Raw genomic sequence first — 19,559 nt, 5'->3', positions numbered from 1 at the left:
ATCTTTTTTTTTTAATGTTTATTTTTGACAGAGAGAGAGAGAGAGAGAGAGACAGAGCATGAGCGGGGGAGGGGCAGAGAGCGAGGGAGACACAGAATCAGAAGCAGGCTCCAGGCCCTGAGCTGTCAGCACAGAGCCTGACGTGGGGCTCGAACTCACAGACCTCGAGATCATGACCTGAGCCGAAGTTGATGCTCAACTGACTGAGCCACCCAGGTGCCCCCTGACTTGGAGAATCTTAACTTATCTTTGCAGTAATGGGGACACATAGTTCACTGGTACTACTATTAAGAACTCCGTAAGGTTTACCTTTTATTCAGAAACTCCATTTTATCACCCATAAACCTCAGGGAAAATAAAAAGAACTAACAGAATCCTAAAGCCATAATGATCAAAGCACTCAAAAACCCTCAAGCTTCTAAGGCCTTATTCCCATGGGCCTTGATAGCAATAAGATCAATTTCTCATAGGGCTCAGAAGTTATCTCCTTCTTCATTATTAACAGGTTACCTCATGAGTTTGAGAATTACTTTCAATTCTAGATTCTACTCTTCTATACTCTGATATGAGTAATTACTCTAGGGAACTCATATAATACCTCTGACTTTATCACCAATAGGTACAAACAATTTCTAAAACAGCCACTGAAGCAGCCGCTGCATATGAGACCTGGAGGTTTTGCGCTCTCAAAAAGGCACCAGAGAAAAACTGCCCTTGACTCTCAATAAGACAAGACTGTATACAGTACTGCTAATGACTGACACAGTGAAACTCCAAGGTGTTGATCTTTAGGCTCTGTTTCCCAGCTTAAAAGACTTCTCTGGTCTACTGGAGTCTGCTCCATCAGGAGACCTAACACTGAGGGTTCTTAGAAATTCTCCAGATGATGTTGGGTGCAGATGATGTTGAGTGCAGAAATGGATGGCTTTCACCCAAGACCCAAGATGTCAGAATCAGATAAATGTTCTGCTCTTCAGTAACCCTTTCCTTTCTTCTCTCTACGCAAACCAAATCACAGCTTGTGTTGTCCTCTGACACTCTCTTAATATGATCTCCCTTATCATTCTGTTACTTTTAACTGACCCTACCCCATGCCATGATCTTCTACCATTTAAGAAAACACAAAATACTTTGGCACATTTTTCTCAGACCATAGCTTCTGGACAAAAATTTGATAACTGTTCCTTTAAACACTCAAGGTAAATTCCCTTATACTGATCTTTCTGGTTCATGAGCTTCTCTCACATAACTGATTCAAAATTTAGGCTAATAAAAATTGGATATTGACCCATGTCAACAAAATGGTTCTGCAAAAGCCATTACAACCCTCTCAGAATAACCTAGTCCAGTGGGGACTAATGTTGGACTGTGTTTGATCCAATTGTCAGATACACTCTCGGTTTTTTTGCAGGAACTGATGGATTCTTTGGGGTATAGAGTATTTGGTGAATACTATTGCAAAATAATACTTATAATCTCAATACAGTTCGTGCCCCATTAGGATCTGCTGCTTTTGTGGTCATCAGGCTTATCCTAAATACAAAGATAACTTAGTGTGTATTGTCTGCTACATACTAATCCTGCATATTCAGGATAATTGTTAGAGATTTTCATATATTTAAAACTACTACCCTTCCAGGGGATCATGTTTCTCTGAACAAAAGATATCCAGAGACCTCCAGAAAGAGGCAAACAGCGTCTACTTGGAAGAACTCCAAGAAACATAACTGACTTTTCCATGCATAGTATTTGAACAGCAACTCCCATGGTAGGGATACTGCAACTAGAAAAGTTGCATGAAGTCCAAAACTTACTTTTGACACTAGCAGATGTCATGAGTTACACACTTTGTTCTTTGGAAACCCAACAAATCAGAATAAATTTATTAGTCAGAATCATAGATAACCACAAAGATGTTAGTTTCCTCTTAACTAGACAATGGAGAGTTTGTCTTATAGCCAACACTTCCTGCTGCACCTACCTACTTCAGGCAATAAGATGGAGAGCCTGTGATTAGGCTAAAGGAAAAGGCACCCAGGTCTCCACCACTGACCTTGTTGGGTTCCAGGCCATGTTTTCTTGCCTCAGTTTGATGATTATGTCCCTGTGGTCAGGCCTGTTGAAAGGACTAATAACCATTCTGTTTCTGGTAACCTCCTGCAATGCCGTTGAGTGATGCATCCCATCCAGAGTCTTAAACGCTCCTGGGCAGTCATTGCCATGTCTGATGATTCAGCAACTCACCCTGCAACAAAGCAGCAGGAGAGATTACCTCTGGGCCAGTGCACTCTGGACCAACACCTGATTAGTAATGCCTCAGCAACAGAGAATATCATCGATTTATGTCCTGAAACCTAACAGTCTGGTCTTGGCTGAAAGAGGGTACCAAGAAAGAGAGAAGCGGCCCCTGACATTTGGGAACAGGCTTGGCACCGTCTGTTAAGACCTTGCTGTTAGGAGCAAGACCTGGCCCTCACAGCTTGGACATAATGCTCTCCTGTTCAGTAGAAACAATTTCACAGAACACCAACATTAGGAAGGCCACATTGCAGCTCTGAGGGGTCAAGGCAGAAAGAAAACCACTCCATGGTCATGTCCAAATGTAGTCAGACACATGAACATTGTCCAAATCACAAAGTTGAGCAAATACCCCTCCTGGCTAATACATCTAACAGCTGCTTTACCCATCATAGCACTAACCTCACTTCCTTCCAAATTGTACATAAGATTTTTCAAGCTACTTCATCATAGAACCAACTCTACTTCCTGCAGCATCTATTGCAGAGCAAAGATGATTCCTCGAACCTGCCCCTAAAGCACCCAACCCAAGCCCCCAATCCTATAGTGTCTTCTCTAACATGTTCTTACTGAGAGACTCCACACTTCCCCCATGGTATTGCCCCTCATTTCAATGAGAAATAAATTCAACTTGTTCAATCACAGGTCTATCCCTGGTGGTCTTTGGCTGGAGGACATTGACAATGTAAAATAAAGAACACTTCTGAGGGTACATCCTTGGATACCTGGCTAGACACATATCCAAGGACTGTTTTTTTTTTTAATTGAAATTATTGCCAAAGAAGATAACCCCAAGTCACAAGGTCAAGTTGTAACCTCCCATTGATCGAACTGCTTATTTTATTTTCTTTGCTTGTATAAATAATTAATATGAACTATTTAGAATAGTATGATGGTGTTATTCTTTAAATATTTTTTTCTTTATAAAATACTCATGTGATTCTGAGGCAGAGAGCAGGTTGGGAATTCCTTGTCTGTGCCAGTGGGACTCAGGTGAGGGTTTGCATTTCATTACAACTTTGCAGTAGGTAGTCCTTGTAAAATCCTTACCCACTATCTCCTTGGGCCCTAGGATAGTGCTAGAGGTTAGGTGGCACCTCTAACCTCAAGAAATCAGAGTAGTTGGTAAATCATAGTAAAAAAAATAATAAGAAACTGACATATACTAAAAACTCACTGTGCTGTGCACTATTGTGAATCCTTTGTGATTTTAACCTCACACCCCAGAGGCAGGTACTGTCATTAGCATTGTTGGTTAAGGGGAAGACTGAGCTGCACGGATACTCAGGAAACTTGCCGCAGGTCAATGAGCAAAGAGGGGAGTATGCAGCATGGGAGGGGAGCATTTGGGTCCAGAGTCCTTGCTCTTGAAACCACCATCTGGGGCCCAGCAAGAGCCAGGCCCAATCTCTGCCCTTCCATGTACAGAGCTTTCAGGGGGCTCATTTATCCCTTCTCTTCTTGAATTCCCCTCTTCGGAACAATCAGGACAAGGTGAGGGCAGTGACTGACACAGAAAAATGTACTGTCCCGCTGTGGCAGATGCTCCTTCAAAAGGTGACTTTTCTCCTTGATGCCAAGTTCTCTTTTGCATAAAGTTGTGGGATAAGAGCAAGGCTAAAGCCAAGGGTGGCTCACAGCCTGACTTGTTCCTGGTGGAGCCTGAAGTTGCTCTGAATATAAGGACTTTCTTACTTATCTACCTGGTCCCAGGGGAAGCTGGATGGCTCCTGGTCAAGACTTATGCAGTTAGTTTCCTTCTGACCCCATGGAAGTTGCAATGGCATTGATTCCTAGAGTGTGTCAACAGGACGCCTGGTTCTCTGTGGCTTTTAGAGTTTCTGAGACCCTGAGCCCCCAAAGGGGGCTGCACCAAAGGTTTAGTGACTGTTCATGTGCCATCAGCATCTCAATAGATGACTTGTATTTCTCTGCAAAAATAGTACTTTTAAGGAGAAAAAGCATGCTACCTATAACAAAAATCCAGTCCCCATTCCTATATCCACCTCCCTTTCCCCAGAGTTGACCTTGATCTTGAAGGTGATGCACACCATGATGTGGTATTTGAATACTCTTATTACACACCCCTGTCTGGTGAACAATATGTCAACTTGTCTCCCATATATAGGTTTGCACACAAATGACCTCACAGTTCATGTCCTCTCCCAGGTCCACTTCTTCAGGATATCCTACTTTTGTGTCTGGGTATTTTATCTCCATGGGTCAGGTATGGGAAAAGGTACAGAGAGATTTCTTCTGATAGTGCTGCCCAATATTTACACAAGCACAGAAGATAATTTGGTTGGAAATTACAGGTTACCATGATTCTTGGCTTAAGGGCAAAGTGAGAGACAAACAAATCGGGGCCTGAGCCCACGTGTTCCCAAGGACGGGCAATCTCTCGGCCTGATTCTGTGCAATGCTGCACATCTTGGAACTGGCTGTGTTTCTCTGAAGGAAACAGGCCCAGAGAGCAGAGGCACTTTCTCAAGTTCTCAGACAGTCTGAGCAGAACAAGTCCCATATCCCAAGTTCCGGATACCTGGCCCAGTGCTCCCTGCACTGACCTCAGGGCCTCTCGATATGAGGGTCCATGAAGGTCACAGAAGCGTGTTTCTTTTTCCTCTTCCTCCAGCAAAGGGCAGCCATTTATGTATAAACTGTTATAGTTGGTGGTTTCCTTGCTCTGCTTCAGGGAAGCTCCCTGAGAAGCCACAACTGGACTGTGTTCACTGGCCCCTGGGAGATAGGGCTATGTCCTGACTTCAGAGCCATCACCCAGGCCCTAGAATTCTTCCCAGGATTATTGATCTCTGTTAAGAGCAACGTGCTTCAGGAAGGTAAGGCCTCCCTGGACCTAGGGGATGAGTCTAATCAATCTAAGCCGATCACAGGGTTCTCACTCTTTTTGCTGGTGACCGTTCCTGGGACAGCCTGGCCAGTGAGCTGTATACCTCCATCTGGTAGAAAGTGTCTAGAAGAAGTTTGAGGTGGGGGGAACTTACAGAAATACACAAGGAAAGAAAGAAAAACCACCTTTTTCTCCCTTCTCTGTAGTGTGACAACAGGGTGGTTCTTGGAGTATCTCACACCCACGAGGGAAGTTTCTGCTGACACCCTGGGGTGGGCAGGCTGTAAGTAGGAAAGCATGTTCATCCATTGAGCTACCAAGCCATTCCAGAGTTGCCTTCATGCATTGACAGGAGACAGGTATTCGGTGTCCTCTCCAAAATCAGGGACACTAGTTTCCTGTCCTTGCACAGGAAGCTCCAGCAGACACACTGGGCAAGGGGCCCGTGTCCTCCCGGGCCTGGGGGCCACAGTAAGAAGGAAAGGCAACTCCTGCAGAGACTGGACGCTGCTCTTAGCAGAGGCCCTTCTGACACTGCTAGAGCTCAAGGCAACCCGTTGTAATTTGTCAGTGTCCACAAGCTCAAGATTATTCACCTGCTCAGACTCAATAAAGAAAACAAGAGGGAGGAAAGGGATGAAGAAATTGATATGTGGCCTGGAAAAATATAGAAATGACTAAGCATAGGCTGACATCTTGTGGCTGGATCTGAAAAAGGCATTTCACTAAGAACTGAAAAGAGCTGTCATTGTGGGAACTGCTGGAAGGGATGGCCTGCGGTCTGAGAACACAAGACTTAAACTTGCATTCTGCCTTCATTTTTACTCATCTCCTTTATTATTACACTTTTTCAGTAGCCTTTCTCAGCATAGCTACAAGAAAAGGAGTATTTTAACTTTAATGACCACAGACAAACTTAATTCTGGCTAATAGTAAATTATTATTACCACTATTTTGGTTTTAGATTAATAAGCCATTCACCTAGTGTCATTAGATAACCCCTTTCTTTGGATGGTCGACATAATGCAGTAGACTTGAGTGATTTGTAGAGTTAGCTAACTAGGAGTTCAAAAGGTGTGCCTCATACCTTTCCTTCTTTTTTTTTTTAATTTATTTATTTATTTTTGAGAGGAAGAGAGAGAGAGAGAGAGCACAGGGTAGAGGCAGAGAGAGAGGGAGACAGAGGGAATCCCAAGCAGGCTCCACACTGTTAGCACAGAGCCTGATGCAGGGCTTGATCCCACGAAATGGGAGATCATGACCTGAGCGGAAATCAACAGTCAGACAACTAACCGACTGAACCATCTGGGCGCCCCCCTTTCCTTCTTGAGAGTAAGCTCACAGACAAGATGTGTTCCCATTTACCTAGATGGAACCTAATAGCAATGCCTGGTGTCCATAACCAGCAGGTGGTAGATGAAGCCTTGAGTGCAGGTGCCTCAGACCCCAGAGCCCAGAGGTAGAGCTGATGATCATCACTTCCTTCCAATGGGTAGTGCAAGCAAGGTCTGCACATTGTCTTATTTAATTTTTAAAACCACTCTGTAAGGTACATATTGTTATGCTCACTCTACAAGTGAGGGTGTGAAACTGAGGGTTCTTGAGGTTGGCTCCCTGGGAAACTGAGCCTTGGCCTATTTCCCAAACCAGGCCTTATCATATGTCTCCACTTTTGAGATAATCTACCTTTTGCTGTCCTTCGCCTCAACACTTCCCTCCCTTTCTTTTATACGTCTCTCCTATATCTTGGGCTCCCAAGAAATTGTCTTCAGCATTTGTTGCTACGGTTCTTCTTGAAATATTAGTCAATAAAGAGCTGTTATCCCCACCCCCCCACCCAGGGACATTTACAATATAATAGATAAGGGGCTTTGAACACAGAGAGCCTTTGGGATTAAAAGGAAACATGTCAGACTGCAAGAAATATATGAGAGGAGGATATTTGGAGAGCAGGTAAACAAAGATCTCTTTTAAATAACCCCACAAAAAAATAAACAAACAAACAAACAAATAAATAACCCCACAAAGACAACACTGTCCTCGGCAGCCTAGGGCTCCCAGACCGCCCAGATTACATATCTGGTGTAATTGAAAATCCAACTAGAGGCAAGTAGTTGTTTACTCGGCATCCCGGACAGATTTATCACTAGACCAATGAACACACTACCTGAGAAGAGCTAGATGCTGCTCCTAAAGCAAATAGAACGGATTTCTCCATCATTTTCAAAACCAATATCTTTATAATTCCAAAATACAAAGGGCCAGAACATTTTAATTCCAATTAACCTCCATCCTTCATTTTTCCTAGAACAAATTTGAATAACAGTGAACTGGTGTACGATATTGTCCCCCACAGAAAATACACTCATGGAACACTTATTAAGGTCAGTAAAATTCTGCACTCGATTCCAGTGTGGTGGTTCTTTGCCCCCAAGTGAGCAATGCTCTGATACCAGCTGAATGTCTTACAGTTCAACTCAACTCTGACACAGTCTACCTGGAGATGGCATCAGATCCCACAGGTTAAGGGCCGAGTCCCACAAGACTGCTTGTCACTTCAGATGCCAGTCATGAGTCCAAGCTGTCACTTATGCTTCCAACCAACGGGATATACATCAGAGGTTCCCATGCCCCCTTCTTTGCATTCAATTAATTTTCTGGAGCACTCACAGAAGTCAGGAAACGGATTTACTTATATATTACTGGTTTATTACAAAGGGTATTAAAGGATACAAACTAGTAGCCAGATGAAGGGACACTTAGGGCAAGGTATGGGGTAAGGGTGGGGGCTTCCATGCCCTCTCTGAGGGCACTCTCCCCCAATTCTCCATGTGTTTGTGAACTGGGAAGGAATCTCCCAGAACCCCAACCTTTTGGATTTTTCTATAGGTCTCATTACATGGACAAGATCAATTAAATCATTGGCCATTGGCACTTGAACTCAATCTCCAGCCCCTGTTCCGTCCCTGGAAATCAGGGGGTGGGACTGAAAGTTCCAACCTTCTTATCACAAGATTGGTTCCCTGGCAACCAGCCCCATCCTGAGATGCTTTCCAAAAGCCACTGCATTGACATAATCTCAGGTGTGGTTGAAAGGGGTTTGTTATGAATACTAAGACACCTTTATCACTCAGGAGATTCTAAGGGTTTTAGGAGATTTGTGCCAGAAACATCTGGGATGAAGATGAAATACATATTTATTATAAATCACAATATCACAGTCAGGCAACCAGATCCCTGGCTAAGCACTTTTTCTAAATTATCTTATTTAATCCATATAAAACACCTACTAGGTATATGGAGATCTCTATTTTACAGATGAAATATCTCACTACCAGATGGATTAGGTGGCCTGTCTGGGGTTGTAGGGACAGAGCTGGCATCTGAGTTTAGACATATTCATAGTATTTACCTGATTTTTTTGGTAGTAAAATGAAATATCAACTCTGATATTTTAAAAATTGTCCTTTTCCCTATGTGATAGTGGGTAATGAAGGGAGGGAAAGAGTCTTCCTCTCCCCTGAAAGGTCTTCCAGTTAGAATGAGAATTAAATTGGATTTACACAGATTAACGGGAGGAAAAAAATTCCAAATTTTGTTATGTGTGCGTGAAGTCCCGACAATAAAATGGAGACCTCCAGAAATGACCAAGGCAGAGAGATTTTATACTTTTTAAATAGAGAGACAATAAATCTGTGAGGAATTGACAGGTCAAAGAAATCTTAACTTTGGGAGCTTCAGTTAGTAAGGAATTCTAAACAGAATTTGGGCTGTGATAGTGAATTAGTAAAAAGTCACAAGGGCTGTTTATACAGCCTTCTCAGCCCTTAATCTCCCATCTCTGGTGATAAGGATGTCTCTCTACCTCCTGGTCCAGGGAGGCTACCTTCCACATGGGAGATTTATTTCCTGCTTTCAGGGGGACAGAGGAGGGTCTGGGCGTTCTTGCACAGGCCGTCTCTTCAATAACTTTTATTTAAGGGTGCCTCGGTTAAGTGTCCGACTTCTGCTCAGGTCATGATCTTGTGGTTCATGAGTTTGAGCCCCATGTCTGGTTCTGTGCTGATAGATCAGAGCCTGGAGCCTGCTTCAGATTCTGCATCTCCTTCTCTCTCTGCCCCTCCCCTGCTCACACTGTGTCTCTGTCTCTGTCTCTGTCTCTCTCTCTCTCTCAAAAATAAGTAAACATTAAAAAAAATTAAAATAACCAATATGCCAAAATGACACATTTTGGGACAACCTGCCCTTGGCCCCTATGGCAAGAATGGTGGACAGGGAACTTGAACATGCATCTCAGTCCCTTTTGCTAATTGTAGTTACCTGGTTTCCCTAGGTATGTTGTGGGAGGCTCTCTCTCTCCTTTACTGCAATGATCCCAAGTTGGAGTCCCCTCTGGGTGACAGCAGGGATTCTGAGAACCCTGGAGAGTACCAGAATGTTCCTCAGGCCCACTTGTGCCCTGGGCACCTCCTGTTGCATACAAAGTTTCACCTCCTCCCTCTTTCTGCTCCTGCATGGCTGTGAACCCCTTTGTCCCCTTGTAGTTATTCTCTCTGGTCCATTCTGCCAGAGAATATGAACAAACAATAATTCTCCAAAGAACAATTAACACATGGCTTTTTCAATTCAACATTTAAAGATAATCTAAGGGAGTTACAATGTAGAAAGGGGAAACAAAATAAAATATCAGATCCCTTTTTCTAGAATTCAGCAACTTGCTTCTTCTCTGGGGCCCTTCCTGCCCTCCTACTTCAAGAGTCCAAGTTTTCAAGATATTCCAGAATACAAGACTGCTGACTCCTGTCCAGAAAACAAAACATCAATTCACATCATCCTAACCTGTAAGGGGAACACTCTACTGTGAAGATAGTGGCTCTTTATGTTTCTAAATGGGGCGCTTAGTTCCCAGGGGGTACAATCTGCATTTAGCTTAACTTCACCTGTGGAGTGTTTTTCCAGGACACTGATACTGGCTTGTATTTGATAACCATTTGAATGACTGAGGGGATGTGCTAAAAATGTCTCTTCTAAAAACTGAGGAAGTTTGCCCCAAATACAAATTTAATTTTTACCTTTAAAACCACAGGAAAGGCATGCTTAAAATATGCTGTTTTTTTTCTTAAATTATGGCTGTATGTTGGGGGGAAACCAGTTGAATTGCTCCAGGCCTCAAAATTAAGATAGTAAAACATAGACCACAAGGTCTTCTGAGGTTAAAGTAAGGTAACTATTAAAAAGCATCTTGCAAACTATCAAACACTATAAATGCCAAGCCACTTCTGTTTCGCTTTTGTTTTCAGGGTGACTTGACCCAATCCTTCTGCAACTGATGAATTAGAGCTCATTAGTTATCAAGTGTGGTTCTGTTTACATGTAGGCATATTGGGAGAAATATGCCAAAATTAACCTTTGCATCTCTTGGGATTAATATTTTGAAATATCTGAATATGCCTTTCAATTGTATATTTCTGGGTAAATGACACTTCTCTTCCTGAGGCAGTTTTTTTTTTTTCAAAGGAGGGAAATAGAGGGGCGGCGGGGGAAAACAGAAATTAGGATTAAAATTATTATAACGATAGTTAAAGAGAAAAAATAATACTGAGCCCTTGAATGAAATACAGGGTCTCCTCACCCTTCACACAATGCAATAATCTTGAAAATTCATTTGTGATTTGTGATGAGGGATAGAAACAGAAAAGTGTTCATCTTTAGCCCAGAATGCTGCCCTATAGCCTGCATAGTTCCGATAAGGATCAAATAGGTGCTGGCTGTTACATTCTTAAAGCATCTCATGACTGCCTGTACAGCTTCCTGGTTAATATCGAGCTGAAGGATAAGCACCAGAGAAAGCTTACAAAAGTAGTTTTACAAGTAGAAAGTCGAAGAAAACATTTATGATCTAATACTCCCTTACATCTCCTCCTCCTTGAGCACTAAGCGTATAATCACCACCATCATAAAGCAGAAGTGCAGCTCTTTCTGCCCCCGGGCTGGGTCCCCATGCTGTAATAAAAGCACCTTTTTGCACAAAAAACGTCTCAAGAATTCCTTCGTGACCGTTTACTCGCGTCCTCACATCAATTTCTGTATGTATATCATACTTCAAGAAAAGATAACTTAAAAAAATCTATACAAGTCATCTACACTCTACCTCACAAAATAAAATACTGCACACGCGTGCGCGCGCGCACACACACACACACACACACACACACACCAGCAGGTTGGGGGGATCATGAAGTCAATCATAAAGAAATTAAAAAATGCTTAATTTTTTATGCACATTTGTGATTAGTGTGAACAAAAGTGTGACTTTACTTCATGCACTTTTGCTACGGAAAGTGAACAAAAACCAGTGAACCTGGAAAACTCCCGAAACATGATGGCAGAGACACCATCAGGAAAAAACTCAAGATGCCTTGGTAAATAATCCAGTCTCAGTTTCTGGGCTAAATTTCAGGCTATAGCAGTTTAAGAATAGGTTTGGCACTATTATATATGCATGTATAGACTTATTTGTTACAATAGACTTCGTATATTTTTATTGTTATTTTGTATTTTTAGAAACGGCACATAATTTATATTCTCAGAGGTCATAAGTCAGCTTTAACTACAATATTCCCTGATCCTAGCCTGAACCTTCCTGAGGTGCTAAAACTCAACAAGGCGTTGTGGAAATCAATTGTAATTAGAGCAAGGAGAACCTATGTTGGAGTCTGCCCCGACTCAGCACTGAAAGGACCTTAAATGAATTGTGTAACTTCTTGAGTTGTACTGTGCAATTCTGAGTCTATCTGGAGTTGGTTAGATATCACAAGTCAATGGCAAACACCTCTACAAGACTGCTCTCACTTCAGATGTCAGCCCCAAGCTTGAGAGTTCCATCTGCCTGCACTTTTGACCAACTGGCTATAAATTCAGGAGTTCCCATTGTTCCTTAAGGCTTGATAGTTTGCTAGAAGATCTCACAGATTCAGGAAAGGCTGTACTTATAAATAATTAAAATAAAGAATACAAGTGAGGAGCAATCAGATGGAGAGATGCACAGGGTGATGTCTGGGATGGTCCCCAAAGTGAAATTTGCATGTCTTTTGGACATGTCTCCCTCCTGGCACATTAATGTATAATCACCAACTAAGGAAGCTCAATTGAGGTTTGGGTATCAGGGTATTTTACTGGGATTTCATTATGTAAGTATGATTGATTGGATCATTGGCCACATGACTGCACTCAATGCCCAGGCCCTCTTCCCTCCCAAGAGGTTGGACTGATATCATGTGCCCCTCCCAAAACATGAGACAACTGGTTGGTATTTCCAGTATGGATACCTGCCTCACCGATATGGGAAGCTCCCCCTCTATTTATCCTATATCATTTTCCTCTTCAAGGTCTTCATGTACCCCCAACCAGACTCACTGGTGTGTGGATTCATCTCTACTCTCCTCAGGCCATCAACCTAACTCCTACTGTATGCACTAAAAAGGAAGAACAACCCCTTCCTACAGGCTCACCTATCAGACCTCATCTGCCTTGGATAGCCACCAGGGAATAAAAGAGGACTTAGAACTAGATGGAGGGGCCATTGGATGAAGTACTCCTGTCCCCCAGATGCAATAATACACCTAACTGGAGTCCCCTTTTATAAAGATGGTTTAGCTCCTCTTCACCCTGCTAAGCTTGTGCCCCCCTCCCTCCCTGTCCCCATCTATTCCTCTGTGGTCCACCATGAAATAAACTACCCTGTGAGGGGAGCTCAGATTCCTCCTTCTCCTGGCCTCTTTGGGCAGTGGTCCATTCATGTTTAATGTTCTGGTGAGAGATTTTTACATCTCCAAGGCCTCTCTCTCAGCAGGAAGCAGCTTCAGAAGATGAGACCTTCAGCCCTTTCTCTTTAGAAATAAGGAGGGTCAAATCTGTCAGAGGGAATAAGAGAGAGCAGGGACAGGACTCTGGTCCCCTCCACCTATCTAGGAAATCCAGGATTCCTAGATAATAATAATGTCCCTTGGGTAGATCTTCCAGGATAGCTATAGCCTTTGGGTAGGAATATGCAAAGGGAAGACCCTCACTGAATGGAGACACTCAACTATGAAGAGAGGACCAAACCAGCCTGCACCAAGATAGACCCCAGTACCGACTTTCCCACTCACTATAATGCTAAAAATCATATGTGGGTGGAGATTTAACATGCTAATGACACATTCAATGTATGTAACACCATATTCTGTCCACTGTGTTTGTGCATTCAACCTCCAGTATCTCCTTACCCCAACCTACTTGGATGTGTCTCTTTTCCTACCTTAGCCCCTTTAAAAAATTTTTCAGGGAGCTAGCCTGAAGGACGCTTTCCGTTTGTGTTGTCTCCCTTGTGCTCTGGCATAAGCCCTAATAAAAGCCTCGCCTGGAACCCTTACTTGACCTCTATGCAATTTCTTGTTTAGAGAGCCCAAGGACCTAAGTTGATACCATCAACACTCATGCCATTAGCCTCAATCAATGACTTCTAGGACTTGATGGGTACACTTCCAGCTTCCTCTCCCCTCAGATGGGTCAGGTCTAAGGCATTGTGATCTGTACTAGTCCCGTACTTCCTGAGTCACCTTGGGGACAGCTGGTTTGACAACACATTCTTCTTTGGCGATGTTTCCTCCCTGTTTCCTTTCCTACTCCAGTCCCCCGTGTTACTTTTATCACCCCAACGAACTAAATGCCCATAAATTCTGGACTCAGGGTATGTTTCTGGGGAAAACTTCACTAAAAGTATGACCGATAATGTTCATTCCCTATTGTGGGTCTTGACAATGTGGATGTATTATCTCATTTTTGTTGTCCCTGAGATCTAGCATCATGTCTTTACAACCACCACGTCCCATAGCCAGTGGCAATACAGAAGAAAGCTGAGGAGGAAGGAGTCCTAGTTTATTCTGGTAGATGGGTATTTGTATGGTAGGGAAAGATAGGATAAAATAGGCAGAGAGGGAAAGGTTAGGACCTGAGGTCCCTGGGGGGAAAAACGCATACTTTGAAACAATGCTGGGAGTGTCTGACCACAGTAAATCCCCTCTGGGGTAAGGTTCCTCTTAAGAATGTAACAGACATAACCTACTCCCACTCAGGAATTTGACAATCAAAATACTTAACTATAAGAAGTAAACCATAAAACTTATGTTACACAAGGACAGTATGACCATAGTCTGATTCTTCACACAATGCAACAAGCCAATCAGGCATGAACAACCTAACACCTAGAGTCACCTATCCAGTTAAGGGTAGAACCTGAGAAGGAAGGAAAGGGAAGGGAAGGGAAGGGGAGGGGCTGACCAGAACCTTGTAAAACAAAGACTCTTGCCTATAATCTAGGACATTCACTTTTGAGTGCCCTCTGTCAATAAAGAGAGCTTCCATACTATTCTTTCTTTCTGATCTTATGTTCTAATAAGCTTTTGCCTGCTGCTCATTTTGTGTCCACCTCTTCATTCTTCAAAGTGGTGAGACAATGAATCCTGGATATTGAGGGGAAAAAATCCTGCAACGTTTGTGTGTATATGTGCATGCCCAGACAGTTCAATTTCTAAAAGTAAATATTTATTTAGTATTTTTGGGACAGTATTTCCCTTACTGATATTCTGAATAATCTGGAGTTTAGCGTGTCCCCAAATAAATAAATGTGAATTGTGTTCAAGAAAGAAAAATTATATGTTTCCTTAAGGTAAATTATCAGATTTCTTACCATAATCATTTATCAGAGAGAACTGTGACTTTATGAGATAAAATGCAAGAGGTGTTTTTTCTGCCTTTCTTATTGTTCCTTCTCCTCCTTGTTCTCTCTCCCTTCTTTTTGCCACTCCATAGTCCTTCCCTACACTGGTATTTCCTGGACATTCCCCACCTCTCACAGACACTTTTAAAAGATGGTATGCTTTGATGATTCCTCCAGATATCTGTCCCAGGGTCTATGCATTTTTACATAACAGCATATTTCCTCTATCTTCAACTCTTGCTAAAGCATTCCAAAAGACAGTGTCTCCCAAGGAAAGAGTTCAAAAATTGTTAGTCAGAATGTTATGTAGAAGTTTCTGGTTGTTCTTAGAATCATGAGTTCCCTCTAAGTCTTGGGTAATTCAGGAGGTATCAGACTTAAGTTTTGTAATGGAGAATAGATATAATCTGGGTTGATCAAGGATCAGATGGAGAGAAATGGTCAAGTACTCTCTCTCTCTCTTTTAATTATGGAAGATTCCATCTACCTTCAAGTGGTTTCATTCAAGAATAAAGACTGGTTTACAATAGCTAAATAGCTCAAAAATATTTTCAAGAGCCCACAGTATACCATGAAACAGGTTTACTTTGCTTCAGGGAAGTGGGAAGGATAAGACATTCTTTCTATCCCTGAGCTTCAGGGATTTTGTCAGTAACAGTGACACCAAACATCTCTTTGGGCTTCTCTTTGGAACTGGAATGCCAAGAAGAGACAATTGATTTATCTCAGTATTTTCCACTGGAGAATCCAGGTTAGTTAAGAAGTCCATTTGTTTCAAAATGTATGGGACTAAGACAAAAGAAGAGAAATATTTTGGTTACTGTTGATGTTTTTGCTGGGGTTGCAAGATCAGAGGAGATGGTTCATAGCTAGTAAAAATTCTTAAATTTAATAGGGACCTAGGATTTTCAGAGTTCTGCAGTTCTTCTTTTGAGAATTAGGTGTAGTGTTTTATGGAGGTGACAGTACCTTGAATTTTCTCTGTGGAGAAAGGAGTTTGCCATAAAAACATTGGATGTGTAACTAAAATATAATTAATTTTATTGTTAGAGCCTATCTTAACTTTTTATGAACTGAATTTGTTTTTAGTAATAGAAGGCTACCTTTTCATCCAGTCAAGCATGTTTTCATAGCTCCCTTACAGAAATGCCCAAATTTCTGCAATCCACTCAACACAGAAGGCCCTTTTATGAGGAAGGAATCTGTAATAGCTTGATGTGAAGCCCATCTCCCACCTTGTGCGGATTATCCAGCTGGTGTCACTTTAATTTTTTTTTAATGTTTATTTATTTTTGAGAGAGAGAGGTGGGGGAAGAGGCAGAGAGAGAAGGAAACAAAATTCGAAGCAGACCCCAGGCCCTGAGCTGTCGGCACAGAGCCCCACACAGGGCTCAAACTCTTGAACCAAGATCATGACCTGAGCTGAAGACAGACACTTAACCCTCTGAGCCACCTAGATGCCCCGGTATCGCTTTAAAATCCCTATGGGTTTAAAGGTTTAATACTAATGATCTAGTGAAAATTGGTGTCTTCCATTGTTTAGTTAGTTATAAGGGTGTTTTGGAGTTTTTTGTTTTGGGAGGGGGCCTTGGTCTGATTTGGACTGAAGACTTTTAATCTTCTTGTGTTTCTAGTTTGAGTGTGTTTTCACATTGATCAAGCATACCTAACAAACTTTTCTTTCTCCTAGGTGAGACAAAAGAAAATGAATGATTGCTGGTGAAAAGTGATAACTTTAGGTTAAAAGGAGTGTTATTGATTTGTTCTGTGTTATATGAATAATTCATAACAAAAGGAGAAAGCAGAGGTGCTTAGGGACACAACATTTATTGAAAAGTCATAATATTAAAAGTAGGGAAGAATTAAGAGTTAGAGATAAAGGAATTTTCCATTCTCTGATCTCTAATTCAGATATCCCCCTATGGTCTTTGACAGGAAATTATTACTGGGTAAAAGAAGAATTAGCATGTGTATGGCTCTATTGCTTGGGTGTGCGTGTGTGTGAGACTACCAATTAGTAGTCTTCTGTTAGGGTATTTCTACTGAGTTTTCAGATCCTAACTTCTGTTCCTGAAATACACTTCCCTTTATTCTGCTGATCTCTCTATTTCAAACAGTCAATGAATGCACTGTTTACATTGGCAATCTCTATGTACATATTTGAAAACAAATTTTAAATCTGATGGCACCAAGTTTTGATGAGACTGTGAAGCAACAGAAATTTTTATATATGCCTGATGGGAATATAAATTTTATAATTGGGTAGTATTTTATAAGCTAGAAAATTTATATTCTAAACTCAATAATACCCCTCCAATGTTTTCCTTATTGGTAAAATGGAGTTAATAATGTATCTACTTAACAGAATCCTTAGATTAACTTAGTAAAACAAACTAATTAGTAAAGCTAATTAAATTAATTAAGTCACTAAATTAGTAAAACAAACAGACTAATAAAAGTTAGCTCTTATTATCATTAGTAGTAGTTGCAGTAACAGTTATAGTATATTCCTCTTGTTAACTATGTACTATAGAAAACCATTGTTTATAATAACAAAAAATTTTTTTGAAACAACTTCAAAGAATGAATAAGTTCTGTATACTCTTACAGTGGAATACTATACAGGCAGTACATGCATCAACAGGGATGAATCTCAAAAATATATCATTGCAAATTGGTGCAGCCGCTCTGGAAAGCAGTGTGGAGGTTCCTCAGAAAATTAAAAATAGACCTACCCTATGACCCAGCAATAGCACTGCTAGGAATTTACCCAAGGGATACAGGAGTGCTGATGCATAGGGGCACTTGTACCCCAATGTTTATAGCAGCACTCTCAACAATAGCCAAATTATGGAAAGAGCCTAAATGTCCATCAACTGATGAATGGATAAAGAAATTGTGGTTTATATACACAATGGAATACTACGTGGCAATGAGAAAGAATGAAATATGGCCTTTTGTAGCAACATGGATGGAACTGGAGAGTGTGATGCTAAGTGAAATAAGCCATACAGAGAAAGACAGATACCATATGGTTTCACTCTTATGTGGATCCTGAGGAAGTTAACAGAAACCCATGGGGGAGGGGAAGGAAAAAAAAAAAAAGAGGTTAGAGTGGGAGAGAGCCAAAGCATAAGAGACTGTTAAAAACTGAGAACAAACTGAGGGTTGATGGGGGGTGGGAGGGAGGAGAGGGTGGGTGATGGGTATTGAGGAGGGCACCTTTTGGGATGAGCACTGGGTGTTGTATGGAAACCAATTTGACAATAAATTTCATATATTGAAAAAAAAAAAGAAACAACTTCAAAGAATGAATAAGTTCTGTATACTCTTACAGTGGAATACTATACAGGCAGTACATGCATCAACAGGGATGAATCTCAAAAATATATCATTGAGTAAAAACCAATTTTCAGAAAAATAAAGTACGATACCAGTTATACTTAGGCTAAAATATACAAACAATATTGTAGACTTTATAAGGTATAATTATAAATGCTTTAAAAGCTTAAAGAAGATATAGAAATAATAATCCCCAAATTCAGGATTGCTGATAACTCAAGTGAGGAATGAGGGGTCTGTAATCAGAGATGGAATTTCACTTTCCAACTTGGGTCCCACAAAGAAGGGTGGAGAGAAGAAGGGCTGTTCTGCTATCAACGAGGTAGTGACCAGAGAATACACATCAACATTCACAAGTGCATCTGTGGAGTGGTTTCAAGAAGCATGCCCCTTGGGCACTTAAAGGGATCCAGAAATTTGCCATGAAGGAGATGGGAACTCCAGACATGCACATTGACACCAGCTTCAACAAAGCTGTCTGGGCCAAAGAAATAAGGAATATTCCATACCATATCCATGTGCGGTTGTCCCGAAAATGTAATGAGGATGAAGACTCGTCAAACAAGCTCTATATGTTAGTTACCTATGTACCTGTCACCACTTTTGAAAATTTACAGACCGTGAATGTGGATGAGAACTAATGGTTGATTGCCAAGTAAAGGTATAAAACTGCAAAAAAAAAAAAAAAATGGAATTTCAATTGGATGGTGATTCTATTTCTTAAGTTGGGAGTTCACTGTATCTTTCATTGTCTTTTACTGCATCTTAAATATTGCCCTCCAAATAAATTAGCACAGAACAACAGAAAAGAACAAATACCATATTAATGAATTGGTGTTTGTGTGTTTCCTGTGAATAGTACTTATTTGTTAACTAAGTAGGAGCCTGTATATTGAAAATCAGAAGTGTTCATACAAAAAAGGGTTTGAGTCTCTGCTGAGACTGGAACAAAAAACACACTGTGGAAATGTATGCATTCAACACTCACCAGTCAACACCCATAGAGTTACAGAAGGCAGGCCAGTTGACCTGAGAACCAATAAGTCATCAGCTTTGCCCAAGTGAGCTGAATTGCTTTGTCTGTTCTGAATTTCACAAAATATTTTGCTCTTCCATGGCCCTAGGGATGGTTTTATCCATTTACATCTGAACTATTTTTATATTCCTTGCTGGCTGTTCCTTATCATGCCCATGCCAGCATTTGCTCTCATGTTAACATTTCCAGAGGGTGGTATTTTGCCTGAAACACATATCAGAGCTCATTTATTTATTTTTTGAGAGTCTATCATGTGCCAATAATTATTGGGT

The 19,559-nt window shown here is 41.3% G+C and overlaps 1 pseudogene; it reads left to right on the top strand.

Moving 5' to 3' along the window:
• The first annotated feature begins 2,175 nt into the window (after positions 1–2,175).
• LOC124503880 (60S ribosomal protein L31-like) lies at positions 2,176–18,892 on the top strand (annotated as a pseudogene).
• The last annotated feature ends 667 nt before the right edge of the window (positions 18,893–19,559 follow it).

This window comes from Lynx rufus, unplaced genomic scaffold, assembly GCF_022079265.1.
Source record: "Lynx rufus isolate CCGP_SWC_20201006 ecotype Redwood Valley unplaced genomic scaffold, mLynRuf1.p SCAF_8, whole genome shotgun sequence".
NCBI lineage: Eukaryota > Metazoa > Chordata > Mammalia > Carnivora > Felidae > Lynx > Lynx rufus.
Note: the sequence above shows the minus strand (reverse complement) of the source record. Positions and strands in the feature narration are given on the sequence as shown.